Raw genomic sequence first — 24832 nt, 5'->3', positions numbered from 1 at the left:
CTTGCAGTCTTATCAAGTTATATGAACTAAAGGGATCGAAAAGATCCAAAGAAGAGCTGCAAAATGTGTTACGGATTTGATTGGTCAACTTTTAGAGTGTTATAACGGTACTTGGCGCTATCTAGATACAAAATACTCACGTGAAAGGGAACATGTCATGGTTCACTGGCTCTAATTCATGTTGTCAATGAGAATATCTGCTCTTCGGTGCCAGTTATTGCGCTACTGCATGTCTCTTAAAGGTCTGTGCTGTTAGTTGAGAAAGAAGCAAACCACAGTTACTTAAATTAATTTCGATCATGATCACATTCCACTACAGCTCCGAGCCCAAAAGATAACGAGCAGCGTATGCCTGGTCCCTACAGTGCGCTGGTCTCTTCCAAACATGCGTTGCTTACGCCACAGTTACAATACAGAAAGTAGTTCCCTCAAAGTTGCAATAAATATATAAAAATATTATAGTTTATGACGTTCTAAGGTATCCTTAAACGCTAAATTTAGCTCTACTCGTAAGAGGAAACTCTCTGTAAAGTGCGGCGCATGGCTCAGTAATTCTCACAATGCCTAAGAGCTCAAAACTGTCTGTGGAGACAACTGATGTGCGCCACTAATATTTCTGAGACCTGCAGACTCTCTCGGGTGTCTGCTAGAACGTAAAGACACTACTGTATCGGTAAAGGGACACAGACATGCTCAAAAAATTGCAGTGGTAGACACTACAAGGAAGATGTTATCCAACTCGGAGAGCCTTACAAAATCCCCACAGCGCACGTTCCAAAGCGCATCCGCAAATAGACTACTTCCGGCATTACACATCTCACGATGTAATAATCACGCAGAAGTCAGAGAAATTCAGTACCATGCAAAAGGATACTGACAATCTTTCTTCCCGCGTACAATTTGCGAACGGAATAGGAACAGAGCGAGGGAGAGAAAGAGAGAATGACAGAGAGAGTGAGCAAGAGGGGTGCGGGGGGGGGGGGGAGCAAGCAGCTTGAGACTTGTACTATGTACCCTGCGCCAGGGCCAGTATGGTGCCTTGAGGAGTGCGGATGTATGTGGCTTTGTTTGTACATATATTTTTTGTTACGGCGTAAAGTCGAGCGCCGGCATGCCAGTCGGGAACGATAGAGCAGAAAGGGCTGTGACAAGACGTCAGCCAATTGCACGCTGACCGACCGCTCTCCAGGACGACAACGCGACAGTCGAACAGCAGCATCACCATTATGCACTTGTATAGCAACGACTTAGGAATTGTATATGCTGAAGAAGCTTATTTATTTTGATTGTCGCCCTGTGCTTGCGACACCTTTATGTAATTTTCAAAGTTATTGTCATTTACTTTTCGTAATAAAACTCAGTAATACGATTTGTTTGAATTGTTTGTTTAGCGATCCGAGAAAGCATGTTTCCTAGACACGCCACAATTGACGACTAGGCAGGAGTCAACATTTGACGACTGGGCAGGATTTAATATTTTTAACAGATTTTGTCATTTAGACATCGGTGATTTCAACGGACGTTTTATAAACATCTTGTATTTGATGTTGTTACTCTGGTCTTCAGTCCGAAAACAGGTTTGCTTTAGCTCCCCATGCAAATGTACTTTGTATAAACTTATTGGTTTTTGCATTACTACTGCCACATGTTTATCTGAATCTACTTGGTGTTGTTAACCCTTGGTCTCTCCTAATTTTTACCTGCCACAGCCTAACCATTACGAAATTTTGCAAAAACAGACATAATGTCTTATGGGATAACAGCAATCAGTGATTTTATAATGTTACTTAAAATCCGTCTTGATTGCATTTTTTTTTTTATTATTATTCATATGACCGGTTTCGGTTCATTCAGAACCATCTTCAGATCTGATATTTCAGTTACAGGAGTAACCCGTCCAAATCCAGCAACTTTCACATGCTACGTCACATAAACATTCTTCTACAGCACCACATATCAAAATCTTGTGTTCCATTGTTGTATGTACTCCTTATTGTCCACATGTCACTTCCGTGAAAAATACCTTCACAAAAGACTTCTTCAAACGCAAATTTCTATTCGATGTCAACAAAGTTATCATTTTCATAAATACTTTTCGTGCTGTTGTCACTAAATCTTGTATCCTCTTTACGCGGCCATCGTCAATTATTTTGCTGCCCAACGTACGAAAAGCTTCGACTACATTCTCACTTCTTAATCTAATTCTGTCAGCGTCACCTGATTTAACTCGACTACATTCAATTATCCTTGTTTTACATTTTTTGATATTCGTGTAATAATCTCTTTGTCAGACACATTCTATTCCGTTCAAACGCTCTTCCAAATTCTTTTCGAACTCTGGCAGAATTACTATGGCTGGGGCAGGCTGTGATGCAACAAAATAAAAGTGATGTTGTTATTCAATGGAAGAGTTGGAATTTGAGATTTCGCTTACTGTTTTATCAATCACAATTGGCGTAAGAATCATGGATTGAACATTGTCATGAAATATTGCATTATGAAATATGAATAGTCTTTACTTGCAGTTTCGCGTGGCCTGAAGCAGTCGTAGCTAGCGTGCTATTGATTAAGAAATTGCATTTTCGTCTTTCTAATTACTTCATGATCGTAGATACGATCATACCCGGTCGTGAAGTTATTGTTATCACAAAACAATTTCCTAAGGGACAAGAAAGTTCTTAAGGGCGCAAAAACAACTGTAACATCACACAAAAGGAAAATTCAATATTAAAGCTAATGCAAGAAGACGATAAAACAGTTTTCTTTTTGTCAATGTAACACGCACATTGGACAGCTGATCTTGGTGTCTGTAATCTTAGCAAAATGCATAATTAAAATGAAAATAATACTGAGGAGATTATAGGAATGAGCACTGCTAAATGATTCAATATTTCCAAAACAAGTATTTACTATAACTAACACGTATATCGTACCTTATGCTTAGTACTACAATGACAGTAGATTTTTATGTCCGTTTCATGTCCATTGAGCGCTCTTTTATAAAGCCATTATCCTCTTGAGTCGCTCGCGTGTCGTCACGATAAGTTATAACAGTTCTTCTTTTTACACTTCACACAAACTTAGGCAGAACACGTTTTTATTTATTTAGTGAAAAATTAGATCAGACCGGCACAAATCTGCGTCCGTCTTACTTAAGAAAAGCAGTACAAGTGTTTTGCGCTCAAGGCTTCATTTGTTCTCCAGCGAACAAAATAGTGAAGGATCGCATATCTATCCGTATTCTTCTTTTTATATTGCCGCCCAAAGACGACGAAATACATTATTTAGGAAATTCCACCATCGCTATGCGACGCCTTATTATACATTAATCATTCCTTATAAACAAGTATTTGCCTTCTGGCTGAAAGTATTAACTATTTGCTGTTTTAATGAAGCCAAAAATGGCGAATATCACAAGGCCTTAAGGTTTTAATTTCTTCTCCCTGAACATAAATATCCTTTTCAAATTTCTGCTTGGTTTCCTGCAAAGAATGCTCATCATTCAGATTGAATTACGCCGAAGTAATGCTACAACACTGTCTCGATCCCTTCTCAACTACTGCTTCCCTTTCATGCCCCTCGACTCTTAATATTGCAGTACGGATTCTGCAAAAGTTGTTGCAGCTAATTATTTTGTCCCTGTATTTCATCCCATTGACAATTCCAGGGGATCTGGTAGGCGTGAATTCACAGTTAGCTAGTAATTTGTGTATCAACGCTTAGTGAGCCGTTATACGTGAGTGTAGGAGAGGGCCCACGGTTTGGTGTCACTTGGGAGTGTGTGGTGGTGTGCTGGAATTAGAAACGCGGCGCAGCGCCGCGCGGCGGGTCTGTCCGCTAGAAAGCGAGCGCGGCCCCTGAATGCCAAACGGGCGGCGACCCAGCCACGAGCTGACACCACACCACACTACGGCACGGCACGCGGGGAGGCTAGGGGCAGCTCAGGGCACTGAGCGCGTGCGCTGCGGGTAGCGTAACAGCGCCTAGCAGCGCGGCCGCTAGCTGGACGCACACAACGCGGCCTGGTACACTGTATGACGAAAAAGCGAAGGACGCACAAGACGTGGTCGAATGTCCGCGTAACGTCTAACGCGTACACACCACTGCCATTCATGTAAATTATTAAGAGTTGCAGTGCTGTGCGACAGATAGAAAGGCGCTGTACCGCACAAGCGGCTCGTAGTGAAATTGCGTGCTTATGGAATATCGTCTCAGTTATGTGACTGGATTCGTGATTTCCTGTTAGAGAAGTCAGAGTTCGTAGTAACTGATGGAAAGTCATCGCGTAAAACAGAAGTGATTTCTGGCGTTCCCCAAAGTAGTGTTATAGGCCCTTTGCTGTTCCTAAAGTCCGCAGCTCGTGGTCGTGCGGTAGCGTTCTCGCTTCCCACGCCCAGGTTCCCGGGTTCGATTCCCGGCGGGGTAAGGGATTTTCTCTGCCTCGTGATGACTGGGTGTTGTGTGATGTCCTTAGGTTAGTTGGGTTTAAGTAGTTCTAAGATCTAGGGGACTGATGACCATAGATGTTAAGTCCCATAGTGCTCAGAGCCATTTGAACCATTTTTTTGCTGTTCCTTATCTGTTGTTGTTGTTGTGGTCTTCAGTCATGAGACTGGTTTGATGCAGCTCTCCATGCTACTCTATCCTGTGCAAGCTTCATCATCTCCCAGTACCTACTGCAACCTACATCCTTCTGAATCTGCTTAGTGTATTCATCTCTTGGTCTCCCTCTACGATTTTTACCCTCCACGTGGCCCTCCAGTGATAAATTGGTGATCCCTCGATGTCTCAGAACATGTCCTACCAACCGATCCCTTCTTCTAGTCAAGTTGTCCACATGCTCTTTTTCTCCCCAATTCTATTCAATACCTCCTCATTAGTTATTTGATCTACCCATCTAATCTTCAGTATTCTTCTGTAGCACCACATTTCGAAAGCTTCTATTCTCTTCTTGTCTAAGCTATTTATCGTCCACGTTTCACTTCCATACATGGCTACACCCCATACAAATACTTTCAGAAACGACTTCCTGACATTTAAATCTATACTCGATGTTAACAAATTTCTCTTCTTCAGATACGCTTTCCTTGCATTGCCAGTCTACATTTTATATCCTCTCTACTTCGACCATCATCAGTTATTTTGCTCCCCAAATAGCAAAACTCCTTTACTACTTTAAGTGCCTCATTTCCTAATCTAATTCCCTCAGCATCACCCGACTTAATTCGACTGCATTTCATTATCCTCGTTTTGCTTTTGTTGATGTTCATCTTATACCCTCCTTTCGAGACACTGTCCATTCCGTTCAATTGCTCTTCCAAGTCCTTTGCTGTCTCTGACAGTCCTACAAACTACAAAACGATTTATAAAAGATATCTGAACGGTGCGAAAATTGGCAGTTGACCCTAAATAACGAAAAGTGTGAGGTCATCCACATGAGTGCTAAACGGAATCCGTTAAACTTCGGTTACACGATAAATCAGTCTAATCTAAAAGCCGTAAATTCAGCTAAATACCTAGGTATTACAATTACGTACAACTTAAATTGGAAGGAACACATAGAAATGTTGTGGGGAAGGCTAACCAAAGACTGCGTTTTATTGGCAGGAACTTAGAAATTGTAACAGACCTACTAAGGAGATTGTCTACACTACGCTTGTCCGTCCTCTTTTAGAATACTGCTGCGCGGTGTGGGATCCTTACCAGATAGGACTGACGGAGTACATCGAAAAAGTTCAAAGAAAGGCAGCACGTTTTGTATTATCGCAAAATGTGGGAGAGAGTGTCACTGAAGTGATACAGTATTTGGGCTGGACATCATTAAAAGAAGGCGTTTTTCGTTGCGACGGAATCTTCTCACGAAATTCCAATCACCAACTTTCTCCTCCGAATGCGAAAATATTTTGTTGACACCGACCTACATAGGGAGGAACGATCACCACGATAAAATAAGGGAAATCAGAGCTCGTACGGAAAGATATAGGTGTTCATTCTTTCCGCGCGCTATGCGAGATTGGAATAATAGAGAATTGTGAAGGTCGTTCGATGAACTATCTGCTAGGCACTTAAATGTGATTTGCAGAGTATCCATGTAGATGTAGATATAGAGTGCTGTAGTGATGTTCACATTGTTACCCGACCTGCTAGACTGCAGTGGTTCCCAACCATTACCCCTCAGTGCAACCAGACACTAGCTAGTTCCCCAACTTCCTCGTACAGTCTGTTGCCCCTCACCACATTATCGTCAACTTTAGCACATAACTAAACTATAGAACGAAACACTTTTAGTTTTTAAAATATGAAAGATGGCTCCAGAAGGAAATTTTCACTCTGCAGCGGAGTGTGCGTTGATATGAAACTCCCTGGCAGATTAAAACTGTTTGCCGGACCGAGACTCGAACTCGGGACCTTTGCCTTTCGCAGGCAAGTGCTCTACCATCTGAGCTACCCAAGCACTACCCACGACCCTCCCACACAGCCGTACTTCCACCAGTATCTAGTCTCCTGCCTTCCAAACTTCACAGAAGCTCTCCTACGAAAGGTCCCAGGAAGTTTCAGGTGACAGATGAATGATGTGTGTGTGTGTGTGTGTGTGTGTGTGTGTGTTAAACCGAGGCCTACGAGAAAGACAGGCCGCGGCGCGTACGTCACGAAGGTAGTCCTGCGCTCGCTCGCTCGCTCAAATCAGCAGACAAACTACGTTTCTACACCGGTTAACTCGTAACTAGGCGTGTCCGTACAAACTAAAACTGAATTTTCTACTGGAATCCGCTATTATGGAATCTTACTCTTATTATTCCTATAATGATGGGAAGTCCATGGACCTACTTACAATTTGTTACAGCTGTACTGACGTACAATAAAACAAAATCATGCTAAAATGAATATCAGTTGCATTAGGCACCACTTCCAGTATGTAATGACTACTGTTAAGCAGAAGAGACTAAATGCTATAAACAAGCAGTTATGCCATTTATATCGAGTATTGGTCTTAAATTAAATTTTGCTGTAGTACTGTTAATCAGTAAGACTTCATAATAGCAAATTTCGGTGGAAGATGCAATTCTCGTTAGTATTTACACGCCCAGCTGCGAGTAAACGGACTTAGAAACGCATTTTGTCTGCTGAACTGAGAGAGCGAGCGAGTGCAGGACTACCTTCGTGACATACTCGCCGCGGCCTGTCTTTCTCGTGGACCTCGGTTAAACTGAGTGATGAAGCAATTTGCGGTGCATCGCAAGTGCTACCCACAACTCTTTCTCAGAGAAGAAAGCTAACTATCAACAGTGAGGCTAGACACACGTTGTAAAACATACTTCCCCTGCATTACCCCTCTACACTGCAGCATTTGTTTGCCTGCACACTGCAACCCTATTTAAAATCAAACAAGTTCAGATGTTTGCGCTATACTTACTGTTTGTGAATCACTTCATTGCTGGACTCCTTACTTCGGAACTGGCATAAACTGGACGACTTCAGACAATAACAACAATAATAATAATACTGCCCACAGCCTTATGTAGCTACTGCTGAGTCGTACTGTCAGTTAATTCATTTTTCTGTTTCGAAGCAAGTAATAAAGCAATTTCTGGATGACTGCAGGTACTATCTACAACTTGTAGAAGACATTTTATTGAAATATTTAGCAGTTTTTACGTGTGTGTCTCACTTTTATCATCAGAGATGTACGGGACAAAGAACAATAAATGTGTGTAGTGGGTGGACTATGTCAGTAACCTGTATCTTCGACCGGATTAATGCTACTAACTGAGAAAAATTAATTATTGATAACTTATCTAACCAGCAGAGTCTTACAGGATTGTGATAGTAGTAATGATCTTTTGAAAAAAATTTACTTTCGTGATTGAACATTAACTAATCGTTAAGTTTCGACCCCTCAGAAAATTTCATTTTACCCCCCGGGGGGGGGGGGGGGCGAGGGCGAGGGGGCGCAATTACCCCCAAGTTGGGAACCACTGTGCTAGAGTATAAAACGGACGTGAACAGAGACGCTGCGTACGCATATGAGACCGCGTTGTCACCAGCTGACACAATCCGAAAGGGGCCTCATTGTGGGTCTCTGTTTGTCCAGCTGCTCGAATCGGTATCCAAATTTGCGTGGCATATGGATGTGACCGTGGCCCGATATTGCATTGCGTGTGAACTTGAGGGCAGGTGTAGTCCTCGTCAAGAAACTGGTTGGCCGCGTCTGAACGCCACATCGGAGAATCACTGTTTTGTGCACCAATCACATCATGACTCTTTCGCATTTGCTCCTGCCATCCGAGAGCAAGTAATGGACTCCCTGCACCATTATGTGTTACCCCGCACTGTTCCTCAATTATCATCAGCAGCTGGACTAGCCATGCGTTTGCTGCCAGTAACACTATAACACAAATGGCTGCATTGGAATGATCTCGTGACCGGGAAACATCGACCGCCGAGGAATCGCGACGCATTGTATAAGTGATGAATCCCGGTGTTGCACTACTGTGGATGACCATAGTTGACGGATATTGAAACGACCTACGGTGTGGTCCTGTTCTTCCATTGTTTTGAAGACGCGCAGCGGTGTTTCCCTGGCATCGTGGTGTGGAGACCCATGGGGTATGACTTCACGACGTGACTGGTAGTCATGAGGGAAACCTGATGCCACTACGTACGTAACGGACGTTCTGCGTCCTCATGTGTTACCTGTCGTGCGACATTATGGTGCCATTTTTCAGCAGGACAATGCCCGTCCACACAGGGCACGTGTCTCTCTGGACTTTCTGTGCGAGATGAGTTGCTCCAGTGGCCAGCGACGTCCCCAGATCTGTCCTTGATATAAATTATGTGAGACTAGCTCGGACGTCAATTCTGTCCCAGTGCAAGCAGCCATGATATCAACGACCACTTACATCAGTTATGCGCCAGTTTTTCTCAGGAGAGGATACAATGACTTTATGACATACTTTCCAGCCGAATCAGTGATTGCATCTAGGTGATTGCATCTAGGCCAGTGCAACGTCTTGCTGATAGCTGGCCTCATACTGCCAAGTTCCATATAAATATGACTCGATATTGTAATCTCTGAAAAATATCACATGCCCTCTCAGCCAGTGAAATTTCATTTTCTCGTCCCCTTCTGGATGCATGGGTGCTTCACTTTCTTTGTCAGGCAGTGTAGAAAGGTTGCAACGTCGGATGACTTTAGCGAAAGTAATTGGTGTAGCGACTGGCGTTTGATCCTGGACGTAAACAAGTGTTTGAAATGGACAGCGTCACTGGGATGTAGCGGCCACAATACTGTCAGTACTACAAAACATTTTCTTTCTCGATCGCAAAGTATTTTTATCAACATACGATCGTCTTAAGTGCTTTATGCACTATAGTCAGATATAAAATGCCTCGTGATGAATAGCACGTCAATGTGAATTGCAGTGCAATAGGCAGTAGTCTTCCTTCCTTTTAGTATGCACAATAACGATCTTACCAAAGTGAAACCCAACAGGTCTCTAATTCTGACAGAGTATTTTGATTATGCTCTATAGTATTACGCGTAGTCTACCCGGTGTTGTACGCCATCTGACCTCATTGCTTTGACCAAATTTGAAACGCTGTGGAGACGGACTTGTACATTTTGGACCGTGCTGCGACGACCGTCGTGCACGGTCGCTGCTGAGAGCTCATTGGTAAGTTCGAGTCCCATATTCCCTGCCTCTTCGATGCTGAACCACCGCTGTCAACAGGTCGAAAGCGGATTCTACACGTTCTTATGAAACTGCGAGTTTTGTACTTCTCATATCAATGACGCAAAAGTAACAACGTGGTTGCAGCACAATTTGATTATAGCAGAATTAAACCTATACAAGTGCCCGAAAGTTAGTTAATTTAACCTAGGGTGGGATTTGCAGGCGCAAATGCGGGAAATGCTGACCACTATCGCACTAGAAACGAAGCGCTTGCTCATAAATAAACAAAATTAAATTTCAAGGCGAAGTTGTGCTTTCTGGGCACACTTTCCATTCCCCTCCTCGACGAAAATCATCTGTCCCCGTATTTCAAGTTCCGTGGTTAATTTTATATTCGGATGTACATAGGTTAAATATTCCAGGAAGAGGTATGGAGGTTCTCGCCGAAGAGTTACAGCACCTTTGAATAGTTTTGCGAAGGAATGAGCGTTAAGATCGACAAATTGAGTGAGCCTTGCAGTCAAAATAAAGAACGCCAGAGACAGAAGTTGCGACTGAGTAAGAAAAATGAAAATTATATTCGCTTATTTGCCTATAGTCCCTTCCCTACCGGCCCTGGCTGAACCTTGTATGATTTATGCGCTGTTGCTGTCTCAAATTTTTGCATTTAGTTGACGTTTAGGATTTTGTTCCTAGTTCTCCATTGTTTTCAAGATCATCTCAATGTGCCCACCTTTTTGTGGACGCAGTTCAGGTCATCGTTCCAATTGGGGCTGTTGATAAAGTATCTCTATATCGGTATTACTCCCAGAAAATATCGATGTATGTCGATGATACCTCTTCTTCCGATACATCGATATAGCGATAACGAAATGGCAATATTGAGTGCCGATGTTATACTATATTTTTGTTATATTGTACTATATTATATTTTTTCACAATTTTCGGCAAATAGTTGGAATTCTTCTTTTGAAATTGAAGTAGAACATAATTTTACTTTCACTATGTCAAGGAGCCTTACTACTTTTTGAGCTTTCATCACGTCCAGCCTCCCTTTGACTGTGTAAAGAAGTCAAATCCAACTGCATTAAGGGTTGGGGGGGGGGGGGGGGGACTGGGAGGTGAATGGAGTAGCAAGATTGGCGATGTGAAGAAATAGCACACCAAGTGCATTAAAAAAAACAATTTTTTACGCAACTAGTGTGCTATTTGTTTACTTCAGCATGCTTCAAAAACAGTTGTTGAAAATTAACAAAAATCTAAATGATAAGATTGGTCTTTGCGTTGGGCAGACACGTATGAGTGGAACTCCTGACGTAATCGGAGCTCGGCGCTACTAACAGAAGCTGCAACATTTAACTTCACCACGCAATTTTGACACTACCACTGCTAGATCGCTAGCGTTTTCAGAAATGAACAGGAAAGTCAACATGAATTGTTTCGGACAAATCCGACGAAACAAATGACGGACCCATCGAACACCTTTTATTGTGCCACTTACATGCAGTTACCATTGTCAGCAAAGTGGTTATCGCCAAGCGTGAACATGCGCCATTTTCCCTTAAATTCTTGCTCTAAGGGGAATAAGGAGGCGGCTAACTTCATTATGTAGAGAATATCTAATAATAAATGAATACTTAAATATACAGCTCTAACACCAGCAATCTATTTACATTTTGCAACTGATATTTTTATAGGCCAGTACGTCAATAGTCTTTTCCATAGATATATAGATATGTCAGTACTTCTTCGCGATATATCGATAGCTGATAAAGATATTTCTTAAATATTGATAAATCAGATTCTCTACATTTTTAAAAATATCAACAGTCCTATGCCAATACAGTCTAGCCACCTGGTGGCAGTTTCTGGTAGGTAGATTTTGTAATAGCAACTCTCCATCAGTTTAGCACTGATGGTAAGGAAGGACACATGCGACTCCATTCTTTGTATGAGCACTATTCCATTTGGTATGTTTATTTTTTTAAAAAAATAATTTTTGTAATACCTTCCTTATTTTTACTCTCGAAGACCTTTGTGAATTACGCTTGTGCTTATGGGTTTGTACGTTTGTTTGGAAGATGTTATAAAGATGGACTTCACCCGAAACGCATCAGCGCAATAATTTTTTACCAGATGACAAATTCATACTTATCGACCTATTCAGCACTGACATATATCCTCCCACATCCTGCGTGACTTTTTGTCGCAACTAAAGTGAACTAGATTTTGACATCATTTGGCTGAAGAGCAGCAATATCTATGCCACCAAGAAACCATCGACAACGTGAGAAGTAATGAAATAAAGAAAAAAAAAGTAAAATAAAAACAGTATCCCGGCAATGTCAGCTCCTGAAGATGAAAATGGTGACCACTCTGTCTCATGTTCAAAACATATAAGGTCGAATATGTTTGCGAATCTCAATCTTTCCAGTGTCAAGTATGAACAGAATAACATTGTGAACGAATGTACTGGATATTAGTAAACAGATTAAACTGAAAAGTCAGCGTTTGCGCAAACACTTCTCTATTGTCTTCAAACACCACCAACTGTGGAAGAACAAGATGTGTACCTCGCCTGCTCCGTTATTGGAGATGTCTCACCGATAACGGATTCTCACGTCCTTCACTCTCAGGGACTGTCGGGTCTCGTCATCTTCGGAACTAGCGTCACTCGATACGGACAGCGTGCAATACTTTGTCACTTGCGGCGGCTTGTTCGTAGCCATAGACTTCACGCCTCATGGATGTGTCGTGCGGGTAGCAGAGATATGGAAGGGTCAGGCGGCGCGTAAGCTTAGCACTGTACCGATGGCTTCATAAGCACCGCGAGTTATGAAGGTACATCCAGCACGTACACACACACACACACACCTTCTCAGAGGCGGTGAATGATGATAACTTATGCGATAAACAGACTATCATACAGCTGAAGTTCGATTTTCGTATACAGTATTGCATGGTGAATTTAGAATGCTCCCGAAGCATTCGCCTTACAGAAAGGCGATTACTTCTGTTCTTTGAGAACTTTTACGAGGCTATAGGTAGTACATTTCGTGCTTAGCGGAAACGATGCATGTAACGGAATGTACTGCGGGAAAGTTTGTATCCTGACGAGCGAGGATTCTTTAGGAAGTCGACCTGGGATATACTTCTACGGTTATTACACGTTGAAATTGTTCAGTTTCGAATATGTTTCTTAGTTCCATCTTTTGCAACACAAAGACTTTTTTCAGAACTCATGTGTCATCATCAGTGGCTCTCGCTTATACTTTCAAGGTCATCATTTATTGTTTCTGCTATGTCGTTCGAGGCAAGGGGGGGGGGGGGGGACAGGCCGGTAGGTAAACCACTTAACCGCGAACGGCAATAGAGCTCTGTGCTGCGCTACACAATCGAGCTACGACTCACAGGCATGCACAGGGGTGCCTCACACTGAGGACATCCCGGAGTGCCTCTGAGAGCTACAACTACAAGAACCGCTTCTCTGCTAGTGGCGACATCAATTTGACGGTTTTATTTTTTTTTAATTGTATCAGGGTTCTTTATTTATGATAATATACAGTCAAATCAACAAGTTTTATAGCTTCACAAACAACAGATCCTTTACACCACAAATAAATATCTTCATCTTGGCCCACCTTCCGACGTCCACGGCTCCTCGGTACAAAAGGCATTGGAAAATAGAAATACGATGTACCAATATCATTATTAAAAACTTCACCAAATGTGGGTAAAAAAAGAAAAGAGAAAACAGGTGATATTTTCAATAATCGAAATACCATGTTAATTTCGCAAACATGGATAAGATACGACAAAATGCGTTCAAAATACGAAATAGTTGCGTTTGTTTCAATACTGAACGCTTTTATCTGTTGTTTAGCGCGACCATGATCTCATGGGACTATTTTGCGGAGTAATCTCAGTGCATTTCATAACAACATGGTCTTCTGGCGATAAGTATATTTGATTGGGAACATGTGCTGTTATTATGATCAGGAACAGAATGGTTTCGAAGTACCTTTTCGCGCTCGTCGTGGAGAATTCTAAACCTGTCTCAAAAGGTGAAACTCCCTACTTCGTTTTCAGACAAATAACTTTCGTTAGACGGGAGCTATTGTGGCTGCTTAACGTACAACGCTAGAACTTATTCCCGTTCGTAACATAAATGGTTGCTGTCGACGTATCGCTGAACATAAAGCACGACGGACAAATAACACAGGGCGTGCCTGCTATAAAATTAGCAGTTTTTATTTTACGTTTGTAACAACTCAAAACAAGCTATTCTGTGCGCACAGAAGACCACTGATCGGATGCTGAGTAAACAAATTAATCCTCTTGTTTGCTCCATTTTCGCGACTCATTGTGGAGGTTGCGTGAAGATTTGCATATATTTCCTATGACTTATTTTAAATTTATATCTTTTTCATATATCAAATTCTTAAAACTCATATTCCTGACACTATGTGATAAACTTCATCTTCGATCAAGTCAGGTTAAATTAGATCTGTGAAGTGTTTGTAGACAGTTGAAAACAAATGCACGCCTTGAGGTTTTTCACTGTTTTTTCCACTATTTCTCACATATTTCTACACTCGATTCACGAAATACGAAACATAACATCTAACTTTCCCATAACAGGAAAATACATTTCACCACACTCAAGAACAAATGTAAATTATGTATTAGATGATTTGCACCTGAGTATCGTGTAATTTAATAAAACATGAAAAAATTATGTCTTAAGGGGCTTTTACTAAACTTATATATACTGAATACAGTTACTTTCATAGCTGCAAAATATGGGTAAAATCAAAAAGAAAAGAAGGTGCTTCGTGTTGCAAAGTATTATTTGACGTATTTGTATGTGTATATTTTATAAAGCAGATAAACGTTGATGTTTAAAAATGTTTGGAGGAAACTTTCCTGTTCTTTCAGTTCTCGGCCATGTCGAAAATGCATCCACGACCTTTATGAATTTTGCTTTGGCTAATCACGTCTAGTTCCTAAAAGCCGATATCATATTCCGACATTTTGTAACGCAGATGGTGCCTCACAACGTCAGTTTCACCGTTGAATTCTGGGCTAAGCGACGTGGCGTTGTGTTGATTGATGTTCTTTCTAATACGAAGACGCCACGTTTTGACGGCGACGGTGTGTTCCGTTTACATCCAGAATGAATGAAGTTTTAGCCTTTAGGAAGACACGGCGGCCTTTTTTTCAGCAACTGATCGCAGTGTTCCTTTTTATTATGATTATTTTTATTATTATTCTTTCGATAGTGTCTTGGAATTGGAAAGGGATTATGAGATGAACATCATCAAAACTATACCGTGGTAATCAACTTAGTCGAATTAAGTCAGGTGACGTTGAGGGAATTAGGGTAGAAAATGAGACACTGGAAGTAGAAGGAAAGTTTTGCTATTTTGAAGGGTAAAGTAACTGACGACGGTAAGAAGTAGAGAGTCAACAGCAAGAAAATCGTTCCTGATAAAGAGGAATTTGTTAACATCGAATATAAGTTTGAGTGTTAGGAAGTATTTTCTGTTCAGAGAAGAAGAGATTAGAGACTTCTGAAGTGTGGTGCTACAGAAAAAACTGAAGATTGGATGGGTATAGAGGAAATCAATTAAGAGGTACTGAGACGAAAAAGAGACACAGATTTATGTCATAAATCAACTAAAAGAAGGGGTCGTTTTATAGGACATCCTGAGGCATCAAGAAACCCTCGTTTTTCGTAATGGAAGAAAATATGCGTGGTAAACCTTTTAGAGGGTGACGGGGATTAAGTACCTCAAGCAGGTTCAAATAAGTGTACGTTGCAGCAGTTTTGCATAGATGCAAAGGCTTGCCCAGGATATGTTAGCATTGAGAGATACTACACACCAGTCTTCAGACTGAACATCACAACAGTTATTACGTGAGTGTGCTGTGTTCTGGTTAACGTGTCTACAAACAACACTGATCCCAGGTCCGCCCCGATAGCTGAATGGTCAATATGACGGATTGTCTTCCTACGGGCCCGGGTTCGATTCCCTGCTGCGTCGGAGATTTTCTCCGCCCAGGGGCTGGGTGTTGTGTTGTCTTCATCATCTTTTCATCCCCATCCGGCGCGCACGTCGCCAAATGTGGCGTCGAATGTAATAAGACCTGCACCACGGCGGCCGGACCTGCTCCGCAAGGGGCCTCCCGGCCAATGACGCCAAACGCTCATTTCATTTGATTTCACTGATCCCAGGCATAGACAAATATTTTTCCTCGATGGCAGAACTACAATAACTTCCAACCATCCTGAAGATGACAGCTGCAGTCTACTGTTAAATGACGTAATGGCTGTGGTTTCGAGAACCGGCGAGGGTGAGCAGGGCAGGGGGAACTTACTGCTGGCGATATTTTCGTCTCACTCCGCCGTGGAGTGGCGCCTCAGATGTCGGAATAGCGTTCAACCAGTGGGCTAAGGTCCATAATTGCCCGTGTATTTAGTTAACATTAAGTCAGGAGTAATGTGCCGAAGTATCGGCATTTATTTCAGGTTGTGCACTGCGTATGAAAGCGCTTCACTAACAACAACTGTTTTGTGTGTTTGTATTGCAGGACAGAGTGACGTGGTCGGCTACAGGGAGGGCCCAGCATCAACCCAGCACCATCACAGCGACCTACTGCAGTAAGTCTTGTGCTGAATTTCTTTTAATAATTTTTCAGTCCCTTCTCGTATAAGAAGCGCGAGCTGTTATAGAACTATTATAAGTCTGTTACATACAAACAAAGCAGACTGTAGTTTTTTCTGTGTAACATTATTACTGTATAGAAACATCTACATCTGCAGTTCACTCTTAAGTGCTTGGAGGAGGGATCATCAAACGACCTTCAGACTATGTGTCTACCGTTACACTGTCGAACAGCGTGCAGGAAAACGAACATTTAAATATTACCGTGAGAGCTCTCATTTCTGTTATTTTCTTTCGATGATCATGCCGCCCTATCTAGATGAGCATCAACAAAACACTTTCTCATTCGGAGGGAAAGGGTATTGATCGAAATTTCCTGAAGAGATATCAAAGCAACGAAAAAAAGCGTTTCTTTTAATGATTACCATCCCAATTCGTGTTGCATATCCGTGGAACTCTCTCGCCTATTCCTCCATAGTACAAAACGAGCTGAGTTCTTTAAGCTTTTCCATTGTCATACGTCAATCCTGTTGTTGTTGTGGTCTTCAGTCCTGAGACTGGTTTGATGCAGCTCTCCATGCTACTCTATCCTGTGCAAGCTTCTTCATCTCCCAGTACTTACTGCAACCTACATCCTTCTGAATCTGCTTAGTGTATTCATCTCTTGGCCTCCCTCTGCGATTTTTACCCTCCACGCTGCCCTCCAATGCTAAATTTGTGATCCCTTGATGCCTCAGAAAATGTCCTACCAACCGGTCCCTTCTTCTTGTCAAGTTATGCCACAAACTCCTCTTCTCCCCAGTTCTACTCAATACTTCCTCATTAGTTATGTGATCTACCCATCTAATCTTCAGCATTCTTCTGTAGCACCACATTTCGAAAGCTTCTGTTCTCTTCTTGTCCAAACTATTTATCGTCCATGTTTCACTTCCATACACGGCTACACTCCATATAAATACTTTCAGAAACGACTTCCTGACACTTAAATCTATACTCGGTGTTAACAGATTTCTCTTCTTAAGAAACGGTTTCGTTGCCATTGCCAGTCTACATTTTATATCCTCTCTACTTCGACCATCATCAGTTATTTTGCTCCCCAAATAGGAAAACTCCTTTACTTCTTTCAGTGTCTCATTTCCTAATCTAATTCCCTCTGCATCACCCGACTTAATTCGACTACATTCCATTATCGTCATTTTGCTTTTGTCGATGTTCATCTTATATCCTCCTTTAAAGACACTGTCCATTCCGTTCAAATGCTCTTCCAGGTCCTTTACTGAGTCTGATAGAATTACGTCAATCCTATCTCATACGAGTCGCACACCGTGCATCGGTACTCCAGAAGAGGGCGTGCAGGCTTAGTGCAGGCAGTCTCTTTAGTCGACCTGTTGCATATTCTAAGTATTCCGCCAGTAAATCGCAGTCTTTGGCTCACCTTCCTCCAACATTATCTATATCATCGTTCCCATTTAAGTTGATCCTAACTGTAACGCCTAGGAACTTAGTTGAATCGGCAACCATTAGATGTGTGTGATTTATCGTGTAATCGAAATTTAACGAATTTCTTTTAGTACACTTGTGGATGACGTCATACATTTTACTGTATAGAGCCAATGGCCACATTTAGGGCCATAAAGATGTCTTGTCAGAATCATTTTGGAATTGGTCTTCGTTTTGCAACTGAACTTCTGACGACTTCACTAGACGCTAAACGGCAGCATCATCGCAGATAATCAAGAGGATCTTTGGACCTGAATCCGGCCACCCACGAATGGGACTGCAGTGTATCACGACTGCTCGACTTCACTCGGTAATTTCTGAAATTCTGATTGGCTGTGAAACAGCAGTGAGTTGGAAATGGCAGCCGGTGACAGAAAAGTTTGCTAACCGCTGCAGCTGCCGTTCCGTCCTGGCGGTAGCGATCCTAGCAGTAAGAAGAACCTGCTGCGCGGCCAACGGCGGTGAAGGCCACCGAGCGAGACGGACGACCGCATTTTGGCCCGCCTTCGTCTCTTCTTATGCCGCGTTTGACTTTTCGTGACGCAAATTACTGAATCACTGGCGTGCGAATACAACGCTCACAAAAAAGGCATTTCTTATAATTTTTCGCCGGAATAACTAAATTTCGTTTTTGTCGTGCCTCTCAACCTCACGGCGACGTTGAATGTCGTTCTCAGTTCTTAGTGCAGTGCAGCAAGTTAGGTCAACTTGGGTAGCAGAGTCATTGTGTACTGTTCTGCAAAACGTAACGACGAGGTGGATGAGTTACATATTATACCGGGTGGTTATAATCAAACTTTCCCTGTTTAACACGTTATAACACGGAAACTAATTACCGTACGAGGACCAAACTATGTAGCATTAATGTCAAGGACATGGGGAAGAAAACGAACGCAGAATCAATTGAAAAACTTTTAATGTGCTGCTACGGTACATCATACCGTTACATACCGGTTTCATTACTGCTACAAAGGGGGCTCAATATGGCGTCCATCAGTGCCCCGACATGTCTATAGGTTTGCTTGCTGTCTCTCTTGATATGCTGCGCTTCAGATCAGCACATGTGTGAATGTTCCCCTGGTAAACCCTGTCCTTCAGATAGCTCCACAACCAGAAATAACAGGGAGTGAGATCAGATGATCGTGCCTGCCAAGTATTTGGAAGCGATCAGCTGATAATTCGATCGTTTCCAAATGTGTTTCGGAGGAGTTGGTGAACTTCACGAGCGACGTGCAGTGGAATCCCACCTTGCACGAAAAGTTGCGTTCAATAAGTCTCTCTGCTGTAGGGCGGGTATGACATTCATATCGCAGTAACGCTGGCCAGTCACATTGTACGTCTTTAGTTCTTGAGTGCCAACCTGTTCAAAAAAGAATGGTCCAATGATGGACGTGGCCTTGAAGCCAGACCATGCGGTGACACGTTCACCATACAGAGGAACTTCATGGACAGTGACTGGAGGTGAAGACCCCCACACTCGGTTATTCTGTGTGTTCGCCTCACCCGTCAGAGAAAATGAGCTTCGTCTGTCTATAGGATGGTCCAGAGGCTGTCCTCGCCAACTTCAATCTGTGCGATAAAGTGGAGAGCGAAGTCAAACACGTCGTTGTGCTTCCTGTGGTGCAAGCTGCTGTACGATATGGATCTTGTACTGATACCATTCGAGAATGGTTCAAAGCACCTTCCGTACAGTGGAGCACGGGATGTTCAACTCTCGTGACACAACACACACACTGCCTGACGCGCAGCGTTGTCTGTTGTCTGCCATAGCAACAGCGATTTCATCAATCACATGTGGTGCAACCGGTCTTCGCATCTTCCCGGAGCGATGCCCAGTTCTGCAGTTGATTCGAACTTATTCATCATGCTCCGCACAGCAGGTGAAGAAAGAGGGCCATTCCGTGATGCATTGAGCCGGCAGTATTCTCGAAGCGCAGCTGCAGAATTACTGATCTTTTGATAATAGAGCGCCAACAGTAATGTCGTGCTCCTTTTGTCCAAGCTCATGTTGACACGTTGTAACCTCCCCACAGAAAATGAATATGTATAATAACCTCCCAACAGTAAAAAATATAATTAATTATATAATTCACATTCAGTGTAACCTCCCAACAGAAAATTCCGTAACCTACCGATAGTAAAATGTGACTAATTTCTCCATAAAATTGTGGCTCAATTATTACCTTTCAATGATTGACTGTGAATTTAAACTGGTAAATTTTGGACGTCAGCAGTGCTGCGTCATGGCCCTGAAAGATCATTCTGAATAAATTGAAAATTCTTACCTCAATAAGGTCGCCGGGTAACGCGTATATATCTGCTCCTATAAGAAATTTTTCTGGCACAGCTCAGTGCAATGCTGGCCAATAGATTTATCATGTATAAAAAGAAACAACTGATTTGTCTTTACAATAATCAGGATGAACATAGATTGGAGAAATTAGTAAGTTCTTTAAATTGAGATGAATGATTATCAAAAGTTAATTTTTTATAAGAAAGATTATTATTATTAAGAGATTTTTTTAAAAACATTTACATGGGGCTTGACATAACAACAGTACATATGTGCGAGGCTGCTTTTACCTTATACTACAACGTTCAGGCTCCGCCATCGCTCCCCACGACCGGCCCAGCCAACTCGATACAGGCGACTGCTAGCAACTACAAACTCCTACTGCTACACAGTTCCTACTGCAGTCAACACTGCCCTTTGGTCTGAGATTCTCTTATAGCTTACATATCGCGGGCAGCGCGTGAGCAATCCATCGAAATTACAACTGCTCGAGTGCGCTAGCAACAAATTCCTTAATTATGGACCTCTTACAACGTCAACAAGTACACTGCGACTGGTCAGGTCTGTGAGACTATGGATTACGATGACTGATTACGGCACCTCGTGGAAGTGAACGGGGGTGCGTTGACGTATGGAAATCATGCACCCCATACTCTGGATATTAATGCTACCAAGTTTGGTACTCGTACGGTAATTAGTACCCGTGTTAAATAGGGAAAGTTTAATTATAACCTCTCAGTATTAAATACTCGGAGGAAGTGAACGGAAGTGCGGGAGCGTTTGCCAGATTTCCTCCAGTCGCGCACACACAGCTGGACGCCATATGGCATGAGGTCAGACTGTAGTGCCAAGTGGGGCTAGCTCCGCAACACGAAGGATTTGAAGGAACGGGAAAACGGGAAATGACAATTTGTGCCTATCAGCAAATTTTTGACACTTAGCCAACTGTCATTCAGTCAAGATGGTGTACTCAGTAATGAAGCAAAGGACTAGGCTCTGCCAGAAATATTGACTCTTAGACAGTGTGTCTTATAGTGTATTTTAATACGGCAGTATGTCATCTTAGGCAGTTTATAACACTTAAAACACTTGATAATGGCAGTTTGAAGCCCAAATCATGAGTGTGTAAGTGTAAATGTAACATTGTAAATAAACAACAGTCTGATGGCGGTACTGACTTTAAAGAGTTTCAGAGTACAACAGAGCCGGCTGGTGAGGCCGAGAGGTTCTAGGCGCTTCAGTCCGGAACCACGCAACCGATACGGTCGCAGGTTCGAATCCTGCCTCGGGCATGGATGTGTGTGATGTCCTTAGGTTGTTAGGTTTAAGTAGTTCTAAGTTCTAGGCGACTGATGACCTCAGATATTATATCCCATAGTTCTCAGAGCCATTTGAACTATTTAGTACAACGGAGGTGCATCGACTGTACAATTCAGATACCGTCACCTCGACGTCAGTGCCGCGACTGGCTACCGCAGTCTGTGCATGACTTTCGCCTGGTCCGTGCTCTGTGAGTGAAGAACATAAGTGGCTATGCGGATTTCGTTAGACGATAGGTGATTTACTTATTTCTCTGTTGTCGGAAGCTGGAGACTAGCAGATTGGTTGCTTCTGGGGAGGGGACCAAACTGCAAGGTCACCGGTCCTGTCAGATTAGGGAAGCATGGGGAAAGAAATCAGCCGTGGCCTTTCAAAGGAACCATCCCGGCATTTGCCTGAAGCGATTTAGGGAAATCACGGAAAACCTAAATCAGGATGGCTGGACGCGGGTTTGAACCGTCGTCCTCCCAAATGCGAGTCCAGTGATAACCACAGCGTCTCCTCGCTCTGTGACAAATCCGACGCAGCAAGGCACTATTCAAGAATATCGCAGCGAAAAACTAATTTCGCAATACTGCCTTTGTTTGGTTGTATACCCAATATATCGGTATGGCTTCTTTTAGTATGAACTATCTAATCACGGGTGGATCGATTCTTCATAAATCCTGCTAGATATAGTTACATGACTGAAATGGCTGTACTGAATTTTGTGAATAAATAATTATAAATTTTTTGACATTTGTGGTAAGTTCTTATGGGACCAAACTGCTGAGGTCATCGGTCCCTAAGCTTACACACTACTTAATCTAACTTAAACCAACTTACGGTATGGACAACACACACACCCATGCCCGAGGGAGGACTCGAACTTCCGACGGGGGAGCCGTACAGACTGTTGTGACAAGGCGCCTCAGACCGCATGGCTGAATAATTTTAACTCTCTTGGACGATGATGGTGTCTTTCAAAAACCTTCTTTTTACTGTAGTTTGCTCATAACGGACGATGGTAGTGATCATAATAACAATGGAAGTGATGATGATGATGCGTCAGGGACACGAACCAGAACCTGGTCAACGTTCTTCCAAAAGACGCCAACAAGCTCCACCGATGATCATCGCATCCGAGTCATTGTTCACCATCGCTATTACAGCCAGCCAAAGAGGATTCAACGACCGGTCGAAAGGCGTAGCGAGGCTCTGATAGGACCCATCAGTGCCAGTAGCTATTAGCAGCTCCGGCTGTCACCCCTGGTATGTCAGTGGACTGGTGCCGGCCAGGGTAGGAATGACCTGTACCGTTGTCGGTGTTAGGAATAGCTGCAGTCGCCATGGCTGCCAGTAAACACGGCGTGGTCGATAGCCGGCGCGCAGCTACCACACGGCGTCTGCAAGTCGCCAACAGTTCGGCCGTAGGCGGGGAGGGAAGCACGCATGGGATCCGCGCCCCGGCGCTCGGCTTTGGGCCTGCGGTGGCACCACGTGAGTACTGCGCCAAGCCTGTCACCTCACTTCTTCTCAGCTAGGGACAAAACACCGGCTGCGCGAACGCGGGCAGTGAGCCAACGTTGTTATTGTTATTGTTGTCATGGTTCAAATGGCTCTGAGCACTATGGGACTTAACATCTGAGCTCATCAGTCCCCTAGACTTAGACCTACTTAACCATAACTAACCTAAGGACTCAACACACATCCGTGCCCGAGGCAGGATTCGAACCTACGACCGTAGCAGCAGCGCGGTTCCGGACTGAAGCGCCTAGAACCGCTCTGCCACCGCGACCGGCTGTTGTCATGGTGCTGGTGATGGTCTTCACTTCGAAGACTGGTCTGATAGAGGTCTGAACGCTAGTCTTGTGGTGTGCAAGTTTCTTAATGTCTAGGTGACTACTGCCACTTACATCCACTTGAACACATGCTTACTGTAGTCAAGCTTTGGTCTCTCTCTCTCTCTCTCTCTCTCTCTCTCTCTCTCTTAATCTCTGTCTATCTGTCTGTCTCTCTGCCTCTCTCTACTTTAATGCTGCCCTTCCCCCGTCCCCCTTCCTCTCATTCCCCCTCCCCCTGACGGCCCCTGTAGCCGAGTGGTTCTAGGCGCTTCAGTCCGGAACCGCGCTGCTGCTATGGTCGCAGCTTCGAATCCTGCCTGGGGCATGGATGTGTGTGCTGTCCTTGGGTTAGTTAGGTTTAAGTAGTTCTAAGTCTAGGGGACTGATGACCTCAGATGTTGAGTCGCATAGTGCTTAGAGCCATTTGAACCATTTGATACCTCCCCCCACATACACACACACTTGCGTCCGTTACCAAATTAACTGTTCATTTATGATTCAGAATGTATGCTACCAACCGATGCATTGCATTGGTCGAGTTTTACCATAATTTTATTTTCTCTTCGCGTCATTTCAGTACTTCATTGGTACATACCCATCTAATCTTCAGCGTTCTTCTTGTCTACCATGATATCGAAGCCACTAGGATTCTTTTAAAACAAAAAGGATGTACTTTTCTCAACAGTATCCGAGTGCCCTCTAAGAAAAACTTCACTGATGTAATGTTCTCAACCGAACTTCTCGGAAAGAAAACTGCCCAGAAATGTGGGTTGGGTTGCTTGTTGTGGGGGAAGAGACCAAACTGCGAGGTTATCGGTCTCATCGGATTTGGGAAGGACGGGGTGGGAAGTCGGCCGTGCCCTTTCAAAGGAACCATCCCGGCATTTGCCTGGAGCGATTTAGGGAAACCACGGAAAACCTAAATCAGGATGGCCGGACGCTCCAGAAATGTGGCGACTATGTGGATCAAGACAGGCGATACGTTGTAATTTCACGTGGTATGAGCCCCGTTACGTTACGTTTAAGTAGCATCGGAGGTGAAACTGTACTTTAACGTTAGGCGCTCCTCTCACGTGAATCATCCTTAAAACAGTCCAAATTCAGTCTGTAGACGAATATATCTAGTTTTGATTAATCACATTTCCCAACAATTTTATGAGTAATTTCGCTGCGAACATTAACAAGCATCATCTCGTAGTTCCCCATCTTATAAAAGCCCTCTAAAGTCGCGGTAAAAATGAATTTTTCGAAAAAGTTACGGAATCTTTATCAAAACATCGGTACTTAAAAATATTGAAGTTTTGAACCTACCAGGAGAATTCTTGCTACGTTACGAACTGTCGCAACTCTGTAATTATCCTGAAATTTTGTTTATTAGCTACATCACACAAAATCGAGAGGAAAAAAAAAGTGATTTGTTACACTAATACGTAGATTCTGAAGTGTCAGAAGCTATATCAGTTATTATTCTTATAATAGGACTAAGGCCTACTTCTTTATCGGATTATATTTATAAGTACTCATTGCTTGACCATCGTGACACTGTTATCGATT

General features: G+C 43.0%; 1 protein-coding gene across 1 annotated transcript in view; it reads left to right on the top strand.

Moving 5' to 3' along the window:
• LOC126091924 (protein expanded) overlaps nt 1-24832 on the top strand; it is a 529897-nt gene that overhangs the window by 261223 nt on the left and 243842 nt on the right. The window contains exon 2 of the mRNA XM_049907244.1: nt 16269-16338. The gene's annotated coding sequence lies outside the window, so the exon portion shown is untranslated. The remainder of the gene's footprint in view (nt 1-16268; nt 16339-24832) is intronic.

Source organism: Schistocerca cancellata, chromosome 7 (assembly GCF_023864275.1).
Source record: "Schistocerca cancellata isolate TAMUIC-IGC-003103 chromosome 7, iqSchCanc2.1, whole genome shotgun sequence".
Classification (NCBI taxonomy): domain Eukaryota; kingdom Metazoa; phylum Arthropoda; class Insecta; order Orthoptera; family Acrididae; genus Schistocerca; species Schistocerca cancellata.
Note: the sequence above shows the minus strand (reverse complement) of the source record. Positions and strands in the feature narration are given on the sequence as shown.